Source organism: Salmo salar, chromosome 06 (genome assembly GCF_965601325.2).
Source record: "Salmo salar chromosome 06, fSalSal1, whole genome shotgun sequence".
Taxonomy (NCBI): Eukaryota; Metazoa; Chordata; class Actinopteri; order Salmoniformes; family Salmonidae; genus Salmo; species Salmo salar.
The window spans coordinates 70,610,531-70,633,021 of NC_138296.1; the positions used below are offsets into that span (position 1 = coordinate 70,610,531).

Consider the following 22,491-nt stretch of genomic DNA (forward strand, 5'->3'; position numbering starts at 1 on the left):
TATTTGAAAAGTCGTTACTTTATTATATTGCTCAACATTTTCCTAACATTTGTCATAATTAGTTAAAACAATGAATTTGTATCGCCATTTTCGTCAAATCTGAAGACGATGTGAAGCCACGCCCATTTTCTGAAGAATTGCATTATGGGCCCTAAAAGCACGGAAATAGTGTTCACTGCTTGTGTACTTCGTATTTTGACGAATTTAGTACGACATCAGATAACTTTTGGTTTACTATCTATATCCATGCTATGACCAATAAGCATACTATATACTCAATTTACGTCACAAATAGTACGGTTCGTATGAGTGTTCGAACACAGCTGATGTTCATGGGTATCTAGACATTTTTCTGCATCAATCATAGACTCATCTCATCGTCGGGTATTAGGCTACTGATCATTATAGCAATAATGATAGAATATCATTTTTAGAATATGGCGTTATAAGTACATTTGTAGATACAAATGAAGTTGTTTCTGCCTACAGTAAACTGTAAAAAGATCCACTTGCATTTTAAGTTGAATATTAAATTATAGGCAAATGTGTGATTCTCAATTGTCATCACAATCATCCCGTATATAACGTTCAACACAGTTCCATAAAACGTGGCGTTTTGCATCTTGAGTGACAATTGCACATTCCTTGATATAACTGCAATGCACACATTGAACTCTAAAACGGGGAAAAGCCAAATGAGGTTACGGCATAGAGATAGATAGAGGACTCATCTTTGTATATGTGCAATAATAGCGTCTGTGACAGCATGCGCTGCGCCATTGAGGCAATCTCCATTTTGAAGTAGTCAGTTTTCTTCTTCATGATTGGCTGATCCCTCCTCATGTCCCGGATGGACATGACTCCAACAGGGTCACCGGGAGGGATCAGCCAATGAAATTGGAAATCCCACCCAGTTGACTACATTCAAATGGTGGAATCCCTCAATGGCGCTGCCAATGCTAAAATAGCCTTTTGGTAACTAGAGGCCTCTATCATTCTTTATGGGTTACGGTATAAGAACTTCGTCGGCTTTAGGACCCAGGGGGGATTCGGATATTGTGAGGACATAAGGCTCGGTTGGTTTAATGGGAGAACGACTAGACTTTGAGTGCATGAGGATACATTAACCAATAATACGCATGGACAAATATGCTGATAAGTTGTCAAAGAGTCCAAACAATGACCTCTAATAACGTTCGAATTGGTCAAGGTAAAGTTCTGTTTAAATTATTTTGTTTCAGTCATGCCAGAAATAGTAGTATTTCGCATTGTAGTCAGTGGGGATGCGGATATCTTCACCCAATCTGCTCTACTAGGCCTTGAACTGTCAAAAACGAGCCAAAATATCATATTGTTATGCCTACTGTCTGTAACATATAGTTAGTTTCCACAGTAACTCAGTGTATTACATGTGTTACATATGTCCGAAGAGTTAACAAATAATTGCTGTAAAATCGTTTTTTATTTTGCTGTCATGCAGGGTGTTGGGGGAAAAACTAAATGTAATCTGTACTGATACTGTCATGAATTGTTATGAGTAACGTTAAGTTGGTTGCATGCCGCTTGGTTTCATTTGGCTACAGAAAGGACTGTAGTAAATCCGCCGTGTTTTAGTCCACAAGTCACCCCCACCCCTCATATTGTTATTCTCTTGTGAAGCTCAGCCTATTTATTGTATTTTAATTTAGCTGAAACGGTTGGTTGTTTGAATTATTTTTATTAACGCCAAAAACCTGAAATAAGAGGGACTTGGTGGTTGTTCCATTGATATATTTCTACATTGTTGCCGAACCATAGAGGAACCTGCGCATTATTCTTTTTTTCAGTAGTCTAACACGTGTGATACTTGAAGCAGAATCTGGGTGTATAGTAACGTCTGCCGTAAACCCAGATTCTGGTTAAACTGTAACCCTTGTGTAACAATGGTATTTCTTTTTTTTGTCTTAGTGTGGAAACATTGTATCCACATATACTAATACTGTATATACCCTGAAAGATTGGCGTGAACATTGTATTAAAATATTAATATTTTATTACAGAATTAATTTAATGATAAGCAACCACCGAGCCCTTATTCTTGACGTCCCCTTTAACCTTGTGAGGGAAATGCGCCGACGCTGCCCAAATTATTTTCTGTAGAAACGCAAATATGCCTCGCACGCGATACAGATTTGGAACTGAATTTTCATTTATATATTAAATAAACACTTGCTCTACGCAGGATAGCTGAATTGCACCTGGTTGTGTTTTGAGTAACACCTGCTTCCAACCAGAAATGGAATGGTCCAATGGAAATGCCATGTAAGGTGAGAGCATAGTGGTGTTAGAATACTTATACTAACCACACAATTTGTGAAGTAAATTTAGTATATAGTATGCTCATTGGTCATAGTATGGATATAGTTGGCATGCCAAAAGTTCCCGGATGTCGTACTACGTTCGCCAAAACACAAAGTATACAAACAGACAAAGTATACAAACACATTTCCGTGCTTTTAGGGCCCATAATGCAATTCTTAAATTGTATTTTTTAGATTTGAAGAAAATGGTGAAAGTCCAGTGTAACAGTAGGTTCCGTCCCTCTCTTCGCCCCAACCCGGGCTTGAACCAGGGACCCTTGCACACATCAAGAACTGACACCCCACGAAGCATCGTTACCCATCGCGCCACAAAAGCCGCGGCCCTTGCAACGCAATGGGAAAACCTACTTCAAGTCTCAGAGCGAGTGACGTCACCGATTGAAATGCTATTAGCGCGCACCACCGCTAACTAACTAGCCATTTCACATCGGTTACACCAGCATGAGCAGATACAAATTCATTGCTTTAACTAATTATGACAAATGTTGAGCAATATAATAAAGTATTGACTTTTCAAATAAATTACCTTACATGTTATGTTGGCTGGTAATTTGTTAGCTACACTATCCTTACGAACCACATAGGATGGTAGCTGGCTAACATGCATACTAACGTTAGTTGGCTACTACATCGAACTTGCCAGGCAGTATATTAACTATATGCTTCCTAACTAACTACCCAACGTTAATTGACTTGATTATTCCCGTCATTCTTAGCTAAGTGGTATAGTCGTTGTGCGTTCTCATTGGACATTCAGGTGGCAGTAAACATTGCCAAAAGAAACATAAAATTTTCCTAGCAGCAGTTGGTCACCAATGCTTTGGATAACAGTAAAACAGCCTAACCAGCTCCGCTAGGGTGAGTAAAATGGTCAATGCTCTGAATTTACAAACGGACAATCTGACAACACTCTGAATTTACGAACGCCGACAGTGCACTCTAGATTGAATTTAAGAACACACCAGAAGGCGTAAAATGTCTAGCTAGTAATTTGTTATACTAACAACTTAGCAAGAGGTTGCATAGCAACACCAACTTCTGGTAGACAGGCGCAGTGCTAGTACGCTCAACCGAAGAAGCTATACTAAAATGAACAAATAGTATGTAGTGTGTGTATATACTCATTAAGTAAATAGTATGTTTAGTATAGGTATTCGAACACAGCTCATGTCTTACCTCGGCTGGAGGTTGTTACATTCAGGTGATACTTTGCTAAATTGCATACAGTAAATATATCTTTTGTATTTTAAAGATTTTTTTCTCGCTGGTATGAAAGTTAAGTTCCAAAGGTTTCCAAAACCATATTGCAAGCGAGGATTATTAACGTTTCTAAATGTTAAAACAGAGCATCGGGATTGTAGTTCTCATGGTTCTCCAGCTGTGATCCATACCTTCATCTGAGAACCCAAAAGGGGAGACGGCTGTAAGCTCCCTTGGGTCTTGGAGAGCTATAAATGACCCATCATACTGCATTAGTGTTTTTCACAATGTTGAATTTGATATCCCATCTTTGTCATGACATGCCATTTCGAAAATATACACTACATGATCAAAAGTATGTGGGCACATGCTCGTCGAACATCAAATAACAAAATCATGGGCATTAATATGGACTTGGTCCCCCCCACCGTTGCTGCTATAATAACCTCCACTCTTCTGGGAAGGCTTTCCTCTGGATGTTGGAACATTGCTGCAGGGATTTGCTTTCATTCAGCCACAAGCATTAATGAGGTCGGGCACTGATGTTGGGTGATTAGGCCTGGCTCGCAGTCTGCATTCCAATACATCCCAAAGGTGTTCGATAGGATGGAGGTCAGGGCTCTGTGCAGGCCAGTCAAGTTGTTCCACACTGATCTCGACAAACCATTATTATAAAAATATTTTTAACCCTTTTTATTTCTCCCCAATTTCATGGTATCCAATTGGTAGTTAGTCTTGTCCCATCGCTGCAACTCCCGTACGGACTCGGGAGAGGTGAAGCTCAAGAGCCTTGTGTCCTCCAAAACACAACCCAGCCGAGCCACACTGCTTCTTGACACAATGCCCGCTTAACCCGTAAGCCAGCCACACCAATGTGTCAGAGGAAACACCATACTGGTGACCGTGTCAGCGTGCATTGCGCCCGGCCCGCCACAGGAGTTGCTAGTGCGTGAAGGGACAAGAACATCCCTGCCAGCCAAACCCGGACGATGCTGAGCCAATTGTGCGCCGCCCCATGGGTTTCCCGGTCACGGCCGGCTGCAACAGAACCTGGACTTGATCCAGGATCTCTAGTGGCACAGCTAGCAACTGCGATGCAGTGCCTTAGACCACTGCGCCACTCGGGAGGCGAGACGAACCATTTCTGTATGGACCTAGTTTTGTGCACAGGGACATTGTCATGCTGAAACAGGAAAGGGCCTTCCCCAAACGGTTGCCACAAAGTTGGAAGTAGAGGTCGACCGATTATGATTTTTCAGCACCGATACCGATTATTGGAGGACCAAACCCGCCGATACCGATTAATCGGCCGATTTTAGGAAAACAAAACAAAAGAGTTAAAAAAAAAATATATACTGAATGAACACTTATTTTAACTTAATATAATACATCAATAAAATCAATTTAGCCTCAAATAAATGAAACCTGTTCTATTTGGTTTAAATAATGCAAAAACAAAGTGTTGGAGAAGAAAGTAAAAGGGCATTATGTGCCATGTAAGAAAGCTAACGTTTAAGTTCCTTGCTCAGAACATGAGAACATATGAAAGCTGGTGGTTCCTTTTAACTTGAGTCTTCAATATTCCCAGGTAAGAAGTTTTAGGTTGTAGTTATTATAGGACTATTTCTCTCTATGATTTGTATTTCATATACCTTTGACTATTGGATGTTCTTATAGGCACTTTAGTATTGCCAGTGTAACAGTATAGCTTCCGTCCCTCTCCTCGCTCCTACCTGGGCTCAAACCAGGAACACATCGACAACAGCCACCCTCGAAGCAGCGTTACCCATGTAGAGGAAGGGAAACAACTACTCCAAGTCTCAGAGCGAGTGACGTTTGAAATGCTATTAGCGCGCACCCGCTAACTAGCTAGCCATTTCATATCGGTTACACCAGCCTAATCTTGGGAGTTGACAGGCTTGAAGTCATAAACAGCGCAATGCATTGCGAAGGGCTGCTGGCAAAACGCACAAAAGTGCTGTTTTGAATGAATGCTTACGAGCCTGCTGGTGCCTACCATCGCTCAGTCAGACTGCTCTATCAAATCAAAGACTTAATTATAACATAACACACAGAAACACGAGCCTTGGGTCATTAATATGGTCGAATCCGGAAACATCACGTTTATTCTTTCAGTGAAATACGGAACCGTTCTGTATTTTTATCTAACGGGTGCCATCCATAAGTCTAAATATTCCTGTTACATTGCACAACCTTCAATGTTATGTCATAATTACGTAAAATTCTGGCAAATTAGTTCGCAATGAGCCAGGCGGCCCAAACTGTTGCATATACCCTGACTCTGCGTGCAATGAACGGAAGAGAAGTGACACAATTTCACCTGGTTAATATTGCCTGCTAACCTGGATTTCTTTTAGCTAAATATGCAGGTTTAAAAATATATATACTTCTGTGTTGATTTTAAGAAAGGCATTGATGTTTATGGTTAGGTACAGTCGTGCAACGATTGTGCTTTTTTCGCAAATGCGCTTTTGTTAAATCATCCCCCGTTTGGCGAAGTTGGCTGTCTTTGTTAGGAAGAAATAGTCTTCACAGTTCGCAATGAACCAGGCGGCCCAAACTGCTGCATATACCCTGACTCTGTTGAAGAGGTGACACATTTTCCCTAGTTAAAATAAATTCATGTTAGCAGGCAATATTAACTAAATATACAGGTTTAAAAATATATACTTGTGTATTGATTTTAAGACATTGATGTTTATGGTTAGGTAGAAGTTGGAGCAACGACCGTCCTTTTTCGCGAATGCGCACCGCATCGATTATATGCAACGCAGTACAGGCTAGATAAACTAGTAATATCATCAACCATGTGTAGTTAACTAGTGATTATGATTGATTGCTTTTTCTAAGATATGTTTAATGCTAGCTAGCAACTTACCTTGGCTTCTTACTGCATTCATGTAACAGGCAGGCTCCTCGTGGAGTGCAATGTAAAGCAGGTGGTTAGTGTTGGACTAGTTAACCGTAAGGTTGCAACATTGAATCCCCGAGCTGACAAGGTAAAAAACTGTCGTTCTGCCCCTGAACAAGGCAGTTAACCCACCGTTCCTAGGCCGTCATTGAAAATAAGAATGTGTTCTTAACTGACTTGACTAGTTAAAATATATATATATATAAAAAATTGGCTAATCGGTGGCCAAAAATACCGACTGTTATGAAAACTTGAAATCGGCCCTAATTAATCGGCCATTCCGATTAATCAGTCGACCTCTAGTTGGAAGCACAGAACTGTCTTGAATGTCATTGTATGCTGTAGCGTTAAGCGTTCCCTTCACTGGAACCATTATTCCTCCTCCATCTGACTTTACAGTTGGCAGTGAGTGTTGCAACCGAGGACAGGTGATTTGTATGCGCTTCAGCACTCGGTCCTGTCCTGTGAGCTTGTGTGGTCTACCACTTTGCTGCTGGGCTGTTGTTACTCCTAAATGTTTCCACTTCCCAATAACAGCACTTAGTTGACCAGGGAAGAAATTTGATGATCTGACTTGTTGGAAAGGTGGCCGTCTATGACGGTGCCACTTTGAAAATCACTGAGCTTTTCATTAAGGATATTCTACTGCCAATGTTTGTCAATGGAGATTGCATGGCTTTGCTCGATTTTATAAACTCAGCAAAAAAAGAAACGTCCTCACTGTCAACTGTTTATTTTCAGCCAACTTAACATGTGTAAATATTTGTATGAACATAAAAGATTCAATAACTGAGACATAAACTGAACAAGTTCCACAGACATGTGACTAACAGAATAATGTGTCCCTGAACAAAGGAGGGGGGTCAAAATCAAAAGTAAGTCAGTATCTGGTGTGGCCACCAGCTGCATTAAGTACTGCAGTGCATCTGCTCCTCATGGACTGCACCAGATTTGCCAGTTCTTGCTGTGAGATGTTACCCCAGTCTTCCACCAAGGCACCTGCAAGATCCCTGACATTTCTGGGGGGAAAGGCCCTAACCCTCCGATCCAACAGGTCCCAGACGTGCTCAATGGGATTGAGATCTGGGCTCTTCACTGGCCATGGCAGAACACTGACATTCCTGTCTTGCATGAAGTCATGCACAGAATGAGCAGTATGGCTGGTGGCATTGTCATGCTGGAGGGTCATGTCAGGATGAGCCTGCAGGAAGGGTACCACATGAGGGAGGAGGATGTCTTCCCTGTAACGCACAGCGTTGAGATTGCCTGCAATGACAACAAGCTTTGTCCGATGATGCGGTGACACCGCCCCAGACTATGACGGACCCTCCACCTCCAAATCGATCCCGCTCCAGAGTACAGATCTCGGTGTAATGCTCATTCCTTTAACGATATCTGCGAATCCGACCATAACCCACGATGAGACAAAACTGCGACTCTCACGAAGAGCACTTTTTGCCAGCCCGGTCTGGTCCAGCGACGGTGGGTTTGTGCCCATAGGCAACATTGTTGCCAGTGATGTCTGGTGAGGACCTGCCTTACAACAGGCCCGCAAGCCCTCAGTCCAGCCTCTCTCAGCCTATTGTGGACAGTCAGAGCACTGATGGAGGGATTGTGTGTTCCTGGTGTAACTCGGGCAGTTGTTGTTGCCATCCTGTACCTGTCCCGCAGGTGTGATGTTCGGATGTACCGATCCTGTGCAGGTGTTACACGTGGTCTGCCACTGCGAGGACAATCAGCTGTCCGTCCTGTCTCCCAGTAGCGCTGTTTTAGGCTTCTCACAGTACGGACATTGCAATTTATTGCCCTGGCCACATCTGCAGTCCTCATGCCTCCTTGCAGCATGCCTAAGGCATGTTTATGCAGAAGAGCAGGGACCCTGGGCATCTTTCTTTTGGTGTTTTTCAGAGTCAGTAGAAAGGCCTCTCTTTAGTCTCCTAAGTTATCATAACTGTGACCTTAATTGCCTACTGTCTAAGCTGTTAGTGTCTTAATGACCGTTCCACAGGTGCATGTTTATGATTCATTGAAAAAGCATGGGAAACAGTGTTGAAACCTTTTACAATGAAGATCTGAAGTTATTTGGATTTTTATGAATTATCTTTGAAAGACAGGGACCTGAAAAGGGGACGTTTCTTTATTTGCTGAGTTTAGTTCAAACTAGGGATACACAATATATTGGTAAGCATATCGGAATCGGACGATATTAGCTAAAAATGCTGGCATCGGCTCTACTTAAAGTTCAACACTGATGTCAAAGCTGAAGTGCATACCTGGTATAACGTAGGTAGATGACGTAATGATGCCACAAAAAATACAGCGCTACACGTGCAACACAGCATTCCTAACACAGCCTACTGTGTCGCTCTATTTTGAAGTTTCAAAGGAAGCTAACAAAAAGGTCATATGCAGCATTTTATGCTATTATTTCCTGAGGGGAGAAAGTGAAATCTTTCAATACCACAAACCTGAATAATCATTTGTAAGTGCTTCACCCCCAGACGTTCAGTGACTACTTAGAACAAAAGCAGAAAAAAACTAAGCGCACACTTCCAACAACTAAACAAGTTCAAGTCGAGCAGTCATTTGAAAGAGTAAGCATTTCAGCAAGACAACTCAAAGGTGAAATCCATTAACGCCAAGATAATGGAATTCATTGCCCTTGACGATCAACCCTTCTCTGTCGTGGATGATGTTGGCTTTCGCTGACTGGTCGAGCACCTCGAGCCCCGGTACGCACTAGCATGTAGGCGCTATTTTTCAGATGTTGCCCTACCGGAGTTACACAGTATTGTTGAAACACACAACCATGAGCTACTTGCTATGGGCGTCACTGCTATTAGCTTCACGACTGACATTTGGAGCAGCGACGTCAGCCCCATGAGCGTGCTGAATCTGACAGCACAGTGGGTCGACGAGGATTTCGTACTGAGGAAAGCTGTATTGCATGCACAAGAATGTGCTGGTTCTCATACCACTGCTGCCAATTTCAATGGCATTTGAGAACATGTTTGAAACTTGGAAAATCCCCAAGAACGAAGTACACGCTGTGCTACGTGATAATGCAAGTAACATGACAGTCTCCGGGAGAGTCGCCAGTTTGCCATGCATGGCACACGCGCTGCAACTGGCTGTGAATGGTGGTTTTGGCCCAACGCAACATAGTGTCAACAGGTAGGAAGATGGTGGGAAATTTTAAACGCATACAGCTGCCTGCAAGCAATACAGAAGCAGCTTGGAGTGAAAATGAAAAGGCTTAAGCAAGATGTTTCCACCAGATGGAACGGTACTTTTTACATGGAGAGCCTGCTGGAATAAAAACGAGTGCTTGGCATGTACGCAGCTGACTGAGTTACCTGCAAAAGTCAGTACAAACTTGTGGAGACTCACTGAAACCATGAACACACTCCTAGCTCCACTCAAACAACTGACTCAAGAAATAAGCTCATCAACTGCGTCTGCAGCAGACGTGATACCCTCTGTCATGGTTTTGAAATGCCTGCTCAACAAAACCCCATGGTCTGATGGCAGTTAACTTGCAAAAGTACTCTACTAGAGGCTGTGAACAAGCGATTCGTTGGCATTCTCTCTGAGTCTCTTTTAGTGTCGCCACCATACTTGATGCTAGGTACAAGGACCGCTACTTCGATGCAGACAAACAGGGTTAAAGTGACTATGCATAGATAAACAGAGTATCAGCAGTGTAAAAACAAAGGGGAGGGGGGTCCAATGTAAATAGTCTGGGTGGCCATTTGATTAATTGTTCTGCCACCTTATGGCTTGGGGTAGAAGCTGTTAAGGAGCCTTTTGGACCTAGACTTGGCGCTCTGGTATTGTTTGCCGGGCGGTAGCAGAGAACAGTCTATGACTTGGGTGTCCTTACTCAACATTAACAGGAGTGCTCCAAACAAAAGACAATGACTCAGTTGACAGACCTGGTCAATGGAATTAAAGAAACAAACTTGTTTCTCACAAGTGTCCATTCTTGACAATGAGAACATGAAGACTATAATATTGAATGCATTAAAATAAATACCCGTAACGAACATTGTAGAATAGGAATTAATGGTAAATGTACTACTGGTGATATCTGTAATGGGGAAATTGATCTACACTTAACGATCAAATGAAAACAATTCACACAATGAATGTGCACAAATTTGGAGAGGGTGCATTCTGGAGAGAAGTGCATCGGGGGTGCATGGTCAATCCGACGTCTGCATTGGCCATGCATCATTTACGGTGATATGGCCTCAGCAGAAGTCAGGGTAAGAATGGCCTCAGCAGAAGTCGGGGCGTTCATACTTTTTGCGCTTCACGGAGCAGTGCAGAGCTGTTGTCAGGGAAGTGAGTTTGTTTATACAGGATGTACCGCCCCCACCTACCATCAAACAATCATGTTAATACGGGGCTATACAGAGCCCACCGCATTTGTTACAAAATCTGGGAAGTGCATGGTGATGTAGTACAGAGCTTGATTTGGCTTCTGCATACCTGTATATATTTATGTGTAATATTTATTTTCTTTTTTTAATTGGTGTTAGCTAGCACTAGTCAACTCCGGTATTTTTGATCCTATAGCTTCTATTTTAAATAGTGAGCCAACATGTTTTCAGCACTTTTGCCTGACTGATCGAAACTTTCTTGTCTCTGCAGCAGACATAGTGAGCAATATGTTGGCAACATCAAATCGTAATAAAATCACAGTATCGAATCGCAATACGTTGAGAATCGCAACACATATCGTATCGGCTCTTAAGTATTGTGAAATCGTTTTGTGAGGTCCCTGGCAATTCCCAGCCGTAATCTTCACGCTCGTCAAGGTGGTCCATTCGAAACCAGGAGGGATGGTGGTTGCTTAGTTAACTAACATAAAACAAACACTCTAAAAGCTATAATTCAGAGGATGGATCTGGAAGGGATGGATCTGGAAATGTGTTTTTTTTTTTATATTTCGGTCCTGTAAAATGCTCTGTCTATACCCACTCATTGTTCCCTTTCGCTCAGCCTGTTCCGAACATTAGTGATTAATGCAAAGATTTGACAGCCTGTTGAATGTGAATGATTTAACAAATGATATTGACAGCCTCTTTCAAACATCTCTTAATGAATATTACCTTCACACTCATTACATGATTTACTTTTGTCACGTTTTTGTATCAATTAAATCTGACGAATTATTTTTATTTTTGTCTGACATAATTGGAAACCACACGAGAACGCCGGAAATGTTTATACTCTTAACACGACACAGGGTTGGGGATCTTAGTTACAATACTGTGTAATAGATGGTAAAGGATCATCAACATGCATGGTGAGTGAACGCCTGGCTGGTAATGGAACAGAACGTTAACCAAAATAGTAGTTCTAGTATGGGCAACTTGGCTGACTCCAATTAGCATAATTTCACTCATTTGGTGGAATGTACCTACCTGTTAGGAACTGTACCTAGCAGAAACAGCTGCTACATGTATGACTTGTTAGGACTAAGGGTGATGCCACTCAAAAATCCTCTCAGCCTTTGCACTGTACACACTGGATCAGACACAGCATCTACCATTTGCAGAGTCTGGCCTGGCTGTGTGTCAAATACATTTTTATTTGTCACATTCTTCTTAAACAAGGGTGTAGACTAACAGTGAAATGCTTAAATACGGGTCATTTTTCTACAATGCAGAGTTAAAGAGAAATAAGGGAAAAAATGTGAAATAGTGACGAGGTGTAAAAAAAACATTGCTATGTAGATAGAGTACCAGTACTGAGTTGCTGTGCAGGGGTGTGAGGTAATTGCGGTAGCTATGTACATATAGGTAGGGTTAAAGTGAGTAGGCAACAGGATAGATATAGTAGTAGCACCAGCGGGTAGCCATTTGATTAGCTATTTAGCAGTCTTATTGCTTGGTGGGTAGATGCAGTTCAGGGTTCTAGACTTGGTGCACTGTTACCTCTTGCTGTGTGTGCGTGGTATAAGGGTAAATCCTTTTGAATTCAGTCAGTTTTTGACAGCACCCCTTTTTGATTTGAATGAAACCTTCCTTACATACAGTAGAAGTGCCCAGAAAGTGACCCATTTTGCATACCTGACCGTACTGTCTTCACTGGAAAATATAAACTGTTGAGATTGATATAATTTTAAAAGCTTTCAAACAGGCAAGGGTGTAACTTTGTGTTGCATATTGGGGGTGTCAGGGTCATTGACCTGGCCAAGGCTTTCGACGCTGTCAATCACCACATTCTTATCGGCAGATTCAACAGCCTTGGTTTCTCAAATGACTGCCTCGCCTGGTTCACCAACTACTTCTCAGATAGTTCAGTGTGTCAAGTCGGAGGGCCTGTTGTCTGGACCTCTGGCAGTCTCTATGGGGGTGCCACAGGGTTCAATTCTGGGGCCGACTCTCTTCTCTGTATACATCATTGATGTCGCTTTTGTGCTGGTGATTCTCTGATCCACCTCTACGCAGACGGCATCATTATGTGTACTTCTGGCCCTTCTTTGGACACTGTGTTAACTAACCTCCAGACGAGCTTCAATGCCATACAACTCTCCTTCCGTGGCCTCCAACTGCTCTTAAATGCAAGTAAAAAATAAATGCATGCTCTTCAACCGCTCGCTGCCCACCTGTCCAGCATCACTACTTTGGACGGTTCTGACTTAGAATATGTGGACAACTACAAATACCTAGGTGTCTGGTTAGACTGTAAACTCTCCTTCCAGACACCCCTCTTAAAGCATCTCCAATCCAAAATTAAATCTAGAATCGGCTTCCTATTTTGCAACAAAGCATCCTTCACTCATGCTGCCAAACATACCCTCAACTGACTATCCTACCGATCCTTGACTTTGGCGATGTCATTTACAAAATAGCCTCCAACACTCTACTCAGCAAATTGGATGCATCCAATCACAGTGCCATCTGTTTTTGTCACCAAAGCCCCATATACTACCCACCACTGCGACCTGTATGCTCTCGTTGGCTGGCCTTCGCTTCATATTTGTCACCAAACCCACTGGCTCCAGGTCATCTAAGTCTTTGCTAGGTAAATCCCAGCCTTATCTCAGCTCACTGGTCACCATAGCAGCACCCACCCATAGCACGCGCTCCAGCAGGTATATTTCACTGGTCAGTTCCACCTTTGGCCGCCTTTCCTTCCAGTTCTCTGCTGCCAATGACTGGAACGAATTGCGAAAATCACTGAAGCTGGAGACCCATATCTCCCTCACTAACTTTAAGCACCAGCTGTCAGAGCAGCTCACAGATCACTGCACCTGTACATAGCCCATCCAACTATCTCATCCCCATACTGGTATTTATTTTATTGCTCCTTTGCACCCAGTATCTCTACTTGCACATTTATCTTATGCACATCTATCACTCCACTGTTTAATTGCTATATTGTAATTATTTCGCCCCTATGGCCTATTTATTGCCTTACATCCCTTATCCTACCTCATTTGCACACACTGTATATAGACTTTTTCTCTATTGTATTATTGACTGCATGTTTGTTTCATGTGCAACTCTGTTTGTGTCACACTGCTTTGCTTTATCTTGGCCAGGTCACAGTTGTAAATGAGAGCTTGTTCTCAACTAGCCTACCTGGTTAACCTGTTATGGCTAGGGGGCAGTATTTTCACGGCCGGATAAAAAAAGTACCCGATTTAATCTGATTATTACTCCTGCCCAGAAACTAGAATATGCATATAATTATTAGCTTTGGATAGAAAACACTCAAGTTTCTAAAACTGTTTGAATGGTGTGTCTGAGTATAACAGAACTCATTTGGCAGGCCAAAACCTGAGAAGATTCCATGCAGGAAGTGGCCTGTCTGACAATTTCTTGCCCTTCTTGATTATCTCTATCCATTACAGAGGATCTCTGCTGTTACGTGACACTTCCTACGGCTCCCATGGGCTCTCAGAAGGCGGCAAAAAGCTGAATCGTGGCTTTGCAGGCTCTGGCTGAAAAAAAAAAGTAGCGCGTTTGGGTAGTGGCTGGTCACAGTACTGTGAGACTCAGGCTCGTGCCCGCGTCGACCCCATGCTTTGTTTTCTTTCGTCTGTTTACTTAAACGCAGATTCCCGGTTGGAATATTATCGCTTTTTTACGAGAAAAATGGCATAAAAATTGATTTTAAACAGCGGTTGACATGCTTCGAAGTACGGTAATGGAATATTTAGAAATCTTTTGTCACGAAATGCGCCATGCTCGTGACCCTTATTTACACTTCGGATAGTGTCTTGAACGCACGAACAAAACTCCGCTGTTTAAACATAACTATGGATTATTTTGAACCAAACCAACATTTGTTATTGAAGTAGCAGTCCTGGGAGTGCATTCTGACGAAGAACACCAAAGGTAATCAAATTTTTGTAATAGTAAATCGGAGTTTGGTCAGGGCTAAACTTGGTCGGTGTCTAAATGGCTAGCCGTGATGGCTGGGCTATCTACTGAGAATATTGCAAAATGTGCTTTCACCGAAAAGCAATTTTAAAATCGGACATATCGAGTGCATAGAGGAGTTCTGTATCTATAATTCTTAAAATAATTTGTTTTTTGTGAACGTTTATCATGAGTAATTTAGTAAATTCACCGGATGTTTGCGGGGGGTATGCTAGTTCTGAACGTCACATGCTAATGTAAAAAAGCTGGTTTTTGATATAAATATGAGCTTGATTGAACAAAACATGCATGCATTGTATAACATAATGTCCTAGGGTTGTCATCTGATGAAGATCATCAAAGGTTAGTGCTGCATTTAGCTGTGGTTTTGTTTTTTTGTGACATTATATGCTAGCTTGAAAAAATGGGTGTGATTATTTCTGTCTGGCTACTCTGCTGACATAATCTAATGTTTTGCTTTCGCTGTAAAGCCTTTTTGAAATCGGACAGTGTGGTTAGATAAAGGAGAGTCTAATCTTTAAAATGCTGTAAAATAGTCATATGTTTGAAAAATGGAAGTTTTCGGATTTTAGAGGAGTTTGTATTTCGCGCCACGCCCATCATTGGATATTGGAGCAGGTGTTCCGCTAGCGGAACATCTAGATGTAAGAGGTTTTAAGGACATTACATCAAAGTTGGATCAGCCTGTAGTGTGGTTTTCCACTTTAATTTTGAGTGTGACTCCAAATCCAGACCTCCATGGGTTCATAAATTGGATTTCCATTGATTTATTTTTGTGTGATTTTGTTGTCAGCACATTCAACTCTAAAGAAAAAAGTATTTAATAAGATTATTTCTTTCATTCAGATCTAGGATGTGTTGTTTAACCTCTTACATCTAGACGTTCCGCTAGCGGAACACCTGCTCCATTATCCAATGATGGGCGTGGCGCGAAATACAAACTCCTCTAAAATCCGAAAACTTCAATTTTTCAAACATATGACTATTTTACAGCATTTTAAAGATTAGACTCTCCTTTATCTAACCACACTGTCCGATTTCAAAAAGGCTTTACAACGAAAGCAAAACATTAGATTATGTCAGCAGAGTACCAAGCCAGAAATAATCAGACACCCATTTTTCAAGCTAGCATATAATGTCACAAAAACCTAGAAGACAGCTAAATGCAACACTAACCTTTGATGATCTTCATCAGATGACAACCCTAGGACATTATGTTATACAATACATGCATGTTTTGTTCAATCAAGTTCATATTTATATCAAAAACCAGCTTTTTACATTAGCATGTGACGTTCAGAACTAGCATACCCCCCGCAAACTTCCGGGGAATTCGCTAACATTTTACTAAATTACTCACGATAAACGTTCACAAAAAGCATAACAATTATTTTAAGAATTATAGATACAGACCTCCTCTATGCACTCGATATGTCCGATTTTAAAATAGCTTTTTGGTGAAAGCACATTTTGCAATATTCTAAGTACATAGCCCAGGCATCACGGGCTAGCTATTTAGACACCCGGCAAGTTTAGCACTCACCAATATCAGCTTTACTATTATAAAAGTTTCATTACCTTTTGTTGTCTTCGTCAGAATGCACTCCCAGGACTGCTACTTCAATAACAAATGTTGGTTTGGTCCAAAATAATCCATCGTTATATCCGAATAGCGGCGTTTTGTTCGTGCGTCCCAGACACTGTCTGAAATGGTAAATCAGGGTCGCGCGCGTGGCGCAATTCGTGACAAAAAAATCTAAATATTCCATTACCGTACTTCGAAGCATGTCAACCGCTGTTTAAAATCCATTTTTATGCCATTTTTCTCGTAAAAAAGCGATAATATTCCGACCGGGAATCTCCTTTTAGCTAAACAGAGGAAAGAAAACAAAGCATGGGGTCGACGCGGGCACGCGCCTGAGTCTCACAGTACTGTAACCAGCCACTACCCAAACACGCTACTTTGTTTCAGCCAGAGCCTGCAAAGCCACGATTCAGCTTTTTACCGCCTTCTGAGAGCCCATGGCAGCCGTAGGAAGTGTCACGGGACAGCTAAGATCCTCACTCTTCAATAAACAGAGACAAGAAGAACGACACCTTGTCAGACAGGCCACTTCCTGCCTGAAACCTTGTCAGGTTTTTGCCTGCCAAATGAGTTCTGTTATACTCAGACACCATTCAAACAGTTTTAGAAACTTTAGGGTGTTTTCTATCCATATGTAATAAGTATATGCATATTCTAGTTACTGGGTAGGAGTGGTAACCAGATTAAATCGGGCACGTTTTTTATCCAGCCGTGAAAATACTGCCCCCTAGCCATAACAGGTTAAGTGTTCCCTTTATTTTTTTGAGCAGTATATATATTTCAGGATGACGTGCATGAGGATATGTTTGTGTGTGTGCTGTCCCTGCTGACTAACATAGCGGCCGCAGAACTATTCAAGTCTTTGGATGATTACATGTCAGGAAAATTGGATTGGTCATGTGTTGGCATATGCACGGATGGGGCTGCTGCCATGACTGGATGGCTGTCTGGTTTCACTACCCGGGTTAGAGGTTGCGCCTGAATGTGAGTCTACGCATTGTCATTCACAGAGAAATGCTGACCAGCTGAAAAATGTCACCTGACTTGAACGTTGTATTGAATGATGTTATTGAAGTTATCAATCAAGTCAAAGCACATGCCCTTAACTCACGTCTGTTTGGGCAGCTTTGTGAGGAAATGGACAAATGCCTTCTCTTATACACAAGTCAGATGGCTATCCAGGGGGAGATGGCTATCCAGGGGGAGATGGCTATCCAGGGGGAGATGGCTATCCAGAGTGTTTGAGTTACGAGACCGCTGCAGAGATTTCTTTAAGAAAAAGTCACCACTGGCAGCACATTTCAATGACGAGGAATGGGTCGCAGAACTCGCTTACCTGTGTGACATATTCAACCTGCTCAATGAACTCCATCTGTTACTTCAGGGGAGAATGACAACTGTCTAAGTTTGCAAATAAAGTGGCTGCATTCAAAGCTAAACTGGAACTGTGGGGACGGTGAGTGGACAGGAGCATATTTGTCATGTTCTAAACATTAGCGGGGATTTTGGGAGAGACTGAGACGGGGCTGTTTTTCTCCCAGCTGGTGTGTGATCACCTAGCTTCGCTGTCAATGTAGTTTGAGCGTTACTTCCCAACCGCCAAAGACGTGCGACGGAATGGATCCGCGACCAATTTGTGAATGTCCCAGGTGAATCGTCAATGTCCGTGAAGGAAGATCAACTCCTTGAGGTTGCAAATGACGGTGGCCTTAAGTATGTTTGAGAACTTAATCTCTGCCGACCTTCTGGATTAAAATCAAGGCAGAATATCCTGAGTCACAAAAGTATTGAAAACTTTGCTTCCATTTCCAACATCTTATCTCTGCGGTTTTCTGCAATGACTGCAACCAAAATGAAATGAAGGAGTAGACTGGACATAAGGGACACCCTTCGAGTGTCATGTCTCCCATCGCCCCTAGATGGGACCTTCTTGTTGCTGGGAAAACAAGTTCAGGGCTCCCACTGATTCAGCGACATGGTGAGTTAGTGTTTTCATTAAATGGTCATTAAGAGAAAAAATATAAAATATGCACTTTGATTTTATAATATCATCACGTTAGACCTACTTAAACTAAAATGTTATGAAAAGGCGTCTATACTAAACTTATAGTCCTAATCGATGTCCCGGTCCGTATCATGACGGCCTGTCGACGGCCTGTCCGGGAAAATATTGTCTATATGAGACCAGTCCGTGGTGCAAAAAAGGTCAAATGCAAATCAATTTAACATTTTTGACATGCGTTTTTCTGGACTTTTTTTGTTATTCTGTCTCTCACTGTTCAAATAAACCTCCCATTAAAATTATAGACTGATCAATTCTTTGTCAGTGGGCAAACGTACAAAATCAGCAGGGGATCAAATACTTTTTTCCCTCACTGTATGGAACGTTTTAAGTCAAAAGGGATGCTGTCAAGTGAATTTAAATGGATTTACCCATAAATGATCAAATGGTGAAAACAAACTGCACTGAAATGCTTTTTGTCACCTTGACTCAAGTCTTTGACCACACTGTCATCAGAAACCCGCAATGTCGACACAATGCCTGCTAAAGTCCCTTTTCAAATGGCCAACACCACCTGTACTTTGAAGGGCGCACGAGTGCTGTGCCGCCACTGGGATGAACCCATTGAACCATAGTCATCATAAAACCCTGCTACTTAGTGCTCTCTGCAGCAAGCCACATGCTAGGTAATGCTAAGGCATGTCCACTGGCATGCCCCAAATCCCAGCTGTGGATGCATAAGGGTGCAGCTGCGTGGCATGTGGAAGAGGCCATCCTCTAACCACCTTTTCTTGCTGTCTTTTATACACTCCCGCTCGCTTCTCTGCAGCAGCTTTTCTAGGTTGCCTGACACTGTGGGGCGTGTGGTGCACACTTCACCATGAGCGAGGGCACAAATGTTGAACCTGGCGGGCGGGAGGGGCGGTGGTGGTGGCATCTTTAAGGGGCCTCTCTTTCCTCTTCACCTCCCTCCTTTCCCCTCTACCATTATCTCCCCCCTCTCTGTATCGGTCTTCCTCTCGCACATACACTTTCTTCATCCTTCTCTCCTCCGCTCCCTCTCTGGCTTGGCCATGTGACCAGCTGTGAGGGCATTGGGTTCATTCGAGTGGTGTGTGTTTTGAGTAAGCAAGTTTTTTTGTTTTTTTTACATTTATTTTTTATTTTTGAGGGAGCGAGTGTGTTGGCCACCGGCCCAGTCCATTTTCTTCCAACAGCAGTGACTGGGTGGGCGGGCGAGCTTCGAGAGGGAGGAATGCTCTGGTTTATAGCAGTGTGCCTAAACTAGGAGGGGTTGTCCGTGTGAGATTCCAAGGGGTGTGTGTGTGTTGCAAGTGTGAGCCATTCTTGTGATATTTGGTATGTTAGCACTGGGTTGTGTGCCTGTTCGCATGACATGACCATTTGTATCAGACCTATAGGTGTTATTGTGAGAAAAGGATGTGTTTACTGCATGTTTGTGATCCCATGTGTTGGACTGCATGCTTTAGCTTGTGCGACACAAAGAAGGGGAAAGAGGGGTGTATTCAGCAGATTTTTTTTTTTTTTTTCCTTGGACTTGGTCTACCTTTTACCATTGGCTAGTCCCAGTCAATAGTGCCCTCACTGTAGCCCCCCCCCCCCCCCCCCCCCCCCCAAGTTCCTTTTGACGTTATCATCACCGGATCATTTCAAGGCAATTCCTATGGCCTGCCTATAGGTCTGTCTGAGATTCATTACACTGTACATCCCATTCTGGGGGGAAAATTGATAGTTGCATATCAGGATATTATAGTTGACGATACATCTCCTTTTTTTGTGGCAAAACATCAGTGTTTTTCCTTCATAGCTTGATATCCATCTTTTTAAATAGGGAGTCAATTTGTTTTCAGCACTTGTATTTCCATGACAGATCAAAACTCGTTTTCTCATGGCTCTCTTGTCCCTGCAGAAGACATATGCGACCCACCACCTGGTCCTATGTAGCGAAATTTAGGTTTTTATACATTGGATAGAAGTAGACTCCGACCTAGAAAATGGTATATCCTACACTGCAGTTGTGGAATAATGAGGAAGTAATACTGTTTTGAAAGTTGAATTTGTAACCCCACTTTTGAGAAAATGGCCCGTGACTGTTTGGTACACGTACTGGAGAGCTCTTTGTCGACACCCTAGTTAAGCCTTAGCCCCACCCAGCTCTTAATGATTCAAAGTGTAGTAAACGACCAAAGATTTCAAGACTACTAGTGGTGTAAGTAGTAGTAAAAATACAATATCTAGTCCTTGGCCTATATCCTAATCTGACTTTTGTGCAGGTCGTGTTCTTCACATTACTGTCTCTGGGAAACACACTATATCAACAAAAAAATCGAAGTTTATTTGTCACATGCACAGGATATACGTGTAAACAGTACAGTGAAATGGTTACTTGAATAGTGCAGTCTTCATTTTTTAATTTTAGACAAGTAGCTAGCTAGCTGAACAATGAACCATAATCCTAACTCTAATGTGTTCAAAATAACTGGGAACTCAAGAAGAAAAAAGTTCCTTGGAAAAATCTATTAACCTGTTGGGGATAGGGGGCAGTATTTGCACGGCCGGATAAAAAAAACGTACCCGATTTAATCTGGTTACTACTCCTGCCCAGTAACTAGAATATGCATATAATTATTGGCTTTGGATAGAAAACACCCTAAAGTTTCTAAAACTGTTTGAATGGTGTCTGTGAGTATAACAGAACTCATATGGCAGGCAAAAACCTGTGCAAAAACCTGTTTATTGAAGACTGAGGATCTTTGCCGTGACGTGACACTTCCTACGGCTCCCATAGGCTCTCAGAAGGCGGGAAAAAGCTGAATGATGTAATTCCAGACCCAGGCTGAAACATATTAGCGCTTTTGGCAAGTGCTCTATCAGAGGACAATGGGCTGAGGCGTGTGCACGAGTCGACCCCATGTTTTTATTTTCTATCGTCTTTGAACCTAAACACAGATTCCCGGTCGGAATATTATCGCTTTTTTACTAGAAAATTGGCATAAAAATTGATTTTAAACAGCGGTTGACATGCTTCGAAGTACGGTAATGGAATATTTAGAATTTTTTTTGTCACGAAATGCGTCGTGCGCGTAACCCTTATTTACCCTTTCGGATAGTGTTTTGAACGCACGAACAAAACGCCGCTATTTGGATATAACTATGGATTATTTGGGACCAAACCAACATTTGTTATTGAAGTAGAAGTCCTGGGAGTGCATTCTGACGAAGAACACCAAAGGTAATAACATTTTTCTTATAGTAAATCTGACTTTGGTGAGTGCTAAACTTGCTGGGTGTCTAAATAGCTAGCCCTGTGATCTACTTAACCAGTTCCTGAGTTGGATGACCGTTAACCTCTCTAGGGTCGGCGGGACGAAATCGTCCCACCTACGCAACAGCCAGTTGAATCCCGTGGCGCGATTTTCAAATACCTTAGAAATGCTATTACTTCAATTTCTCAAACATATGACTATTTTACAGCATTTTAAAGACAAGACTCTCGTTAATCTAACCACACTGTCCGATTTCAAAAAGGCTTTACAACGAAAGCAAAACATTAGATTATGTCAGCAGAGTACCCAGCCAGAAATAATCAGACACCCATTTTTCAAGCTAGCATATAATGTCACAAAAACCCAGAAGACAGCTAAATGCAGCACTAACCTTTGATCTTCATCAGATGACACACCTAGGACATTATGTTATACAATACATGCATGTTTTGTTTAATCAAGTTCATATTTATATCAAAAAACAGCTTTTTACATTAGCATGTGACGTTCAGAACTAGCATACCCCCCGCAAACCTCCGGTGAATTTACTAAATTACTCACGATAAACGTTCACAAAAAACATAAGTTATTTTAAGCATTATAGATACAGAACTCCTTTGTGCAATCGAGGTGTCCGATTTTTAAAATAGCTTTTCGGTGAAAGCACATTTTGCAATATTCTCAGTAGATAGCCCAGCCATCACGGCTAGCCATTTAGACACC

At 42.1% G+C, this 22,491-nt stretch overlaps 1 protein-coding gene across 2 annotated transcripts in view; it reads left to right on the forward strand.

The window, feature by feature from the left end:
• Positions 1-1,030: 1,030 nt before the first annotated feature.
• LOC106607890 (RAC-alpha serine/threonine-protein kinase) overlaps positions 1,031-22,491 on the forward strand; it is a 58,589-nt gene continuing 37,128 nt past the window's right edge. For both annotated transcript variants that reach the window (XM_014205362.3, XM_014205363.3), the window contains exon 1: positions 1,031-1,210. The gene's annotated coding sequence lies outside the window, so the exon portion shown is untranslated. The remainder of the gene's footprint in view (positions 1,211-22,491) is intronic.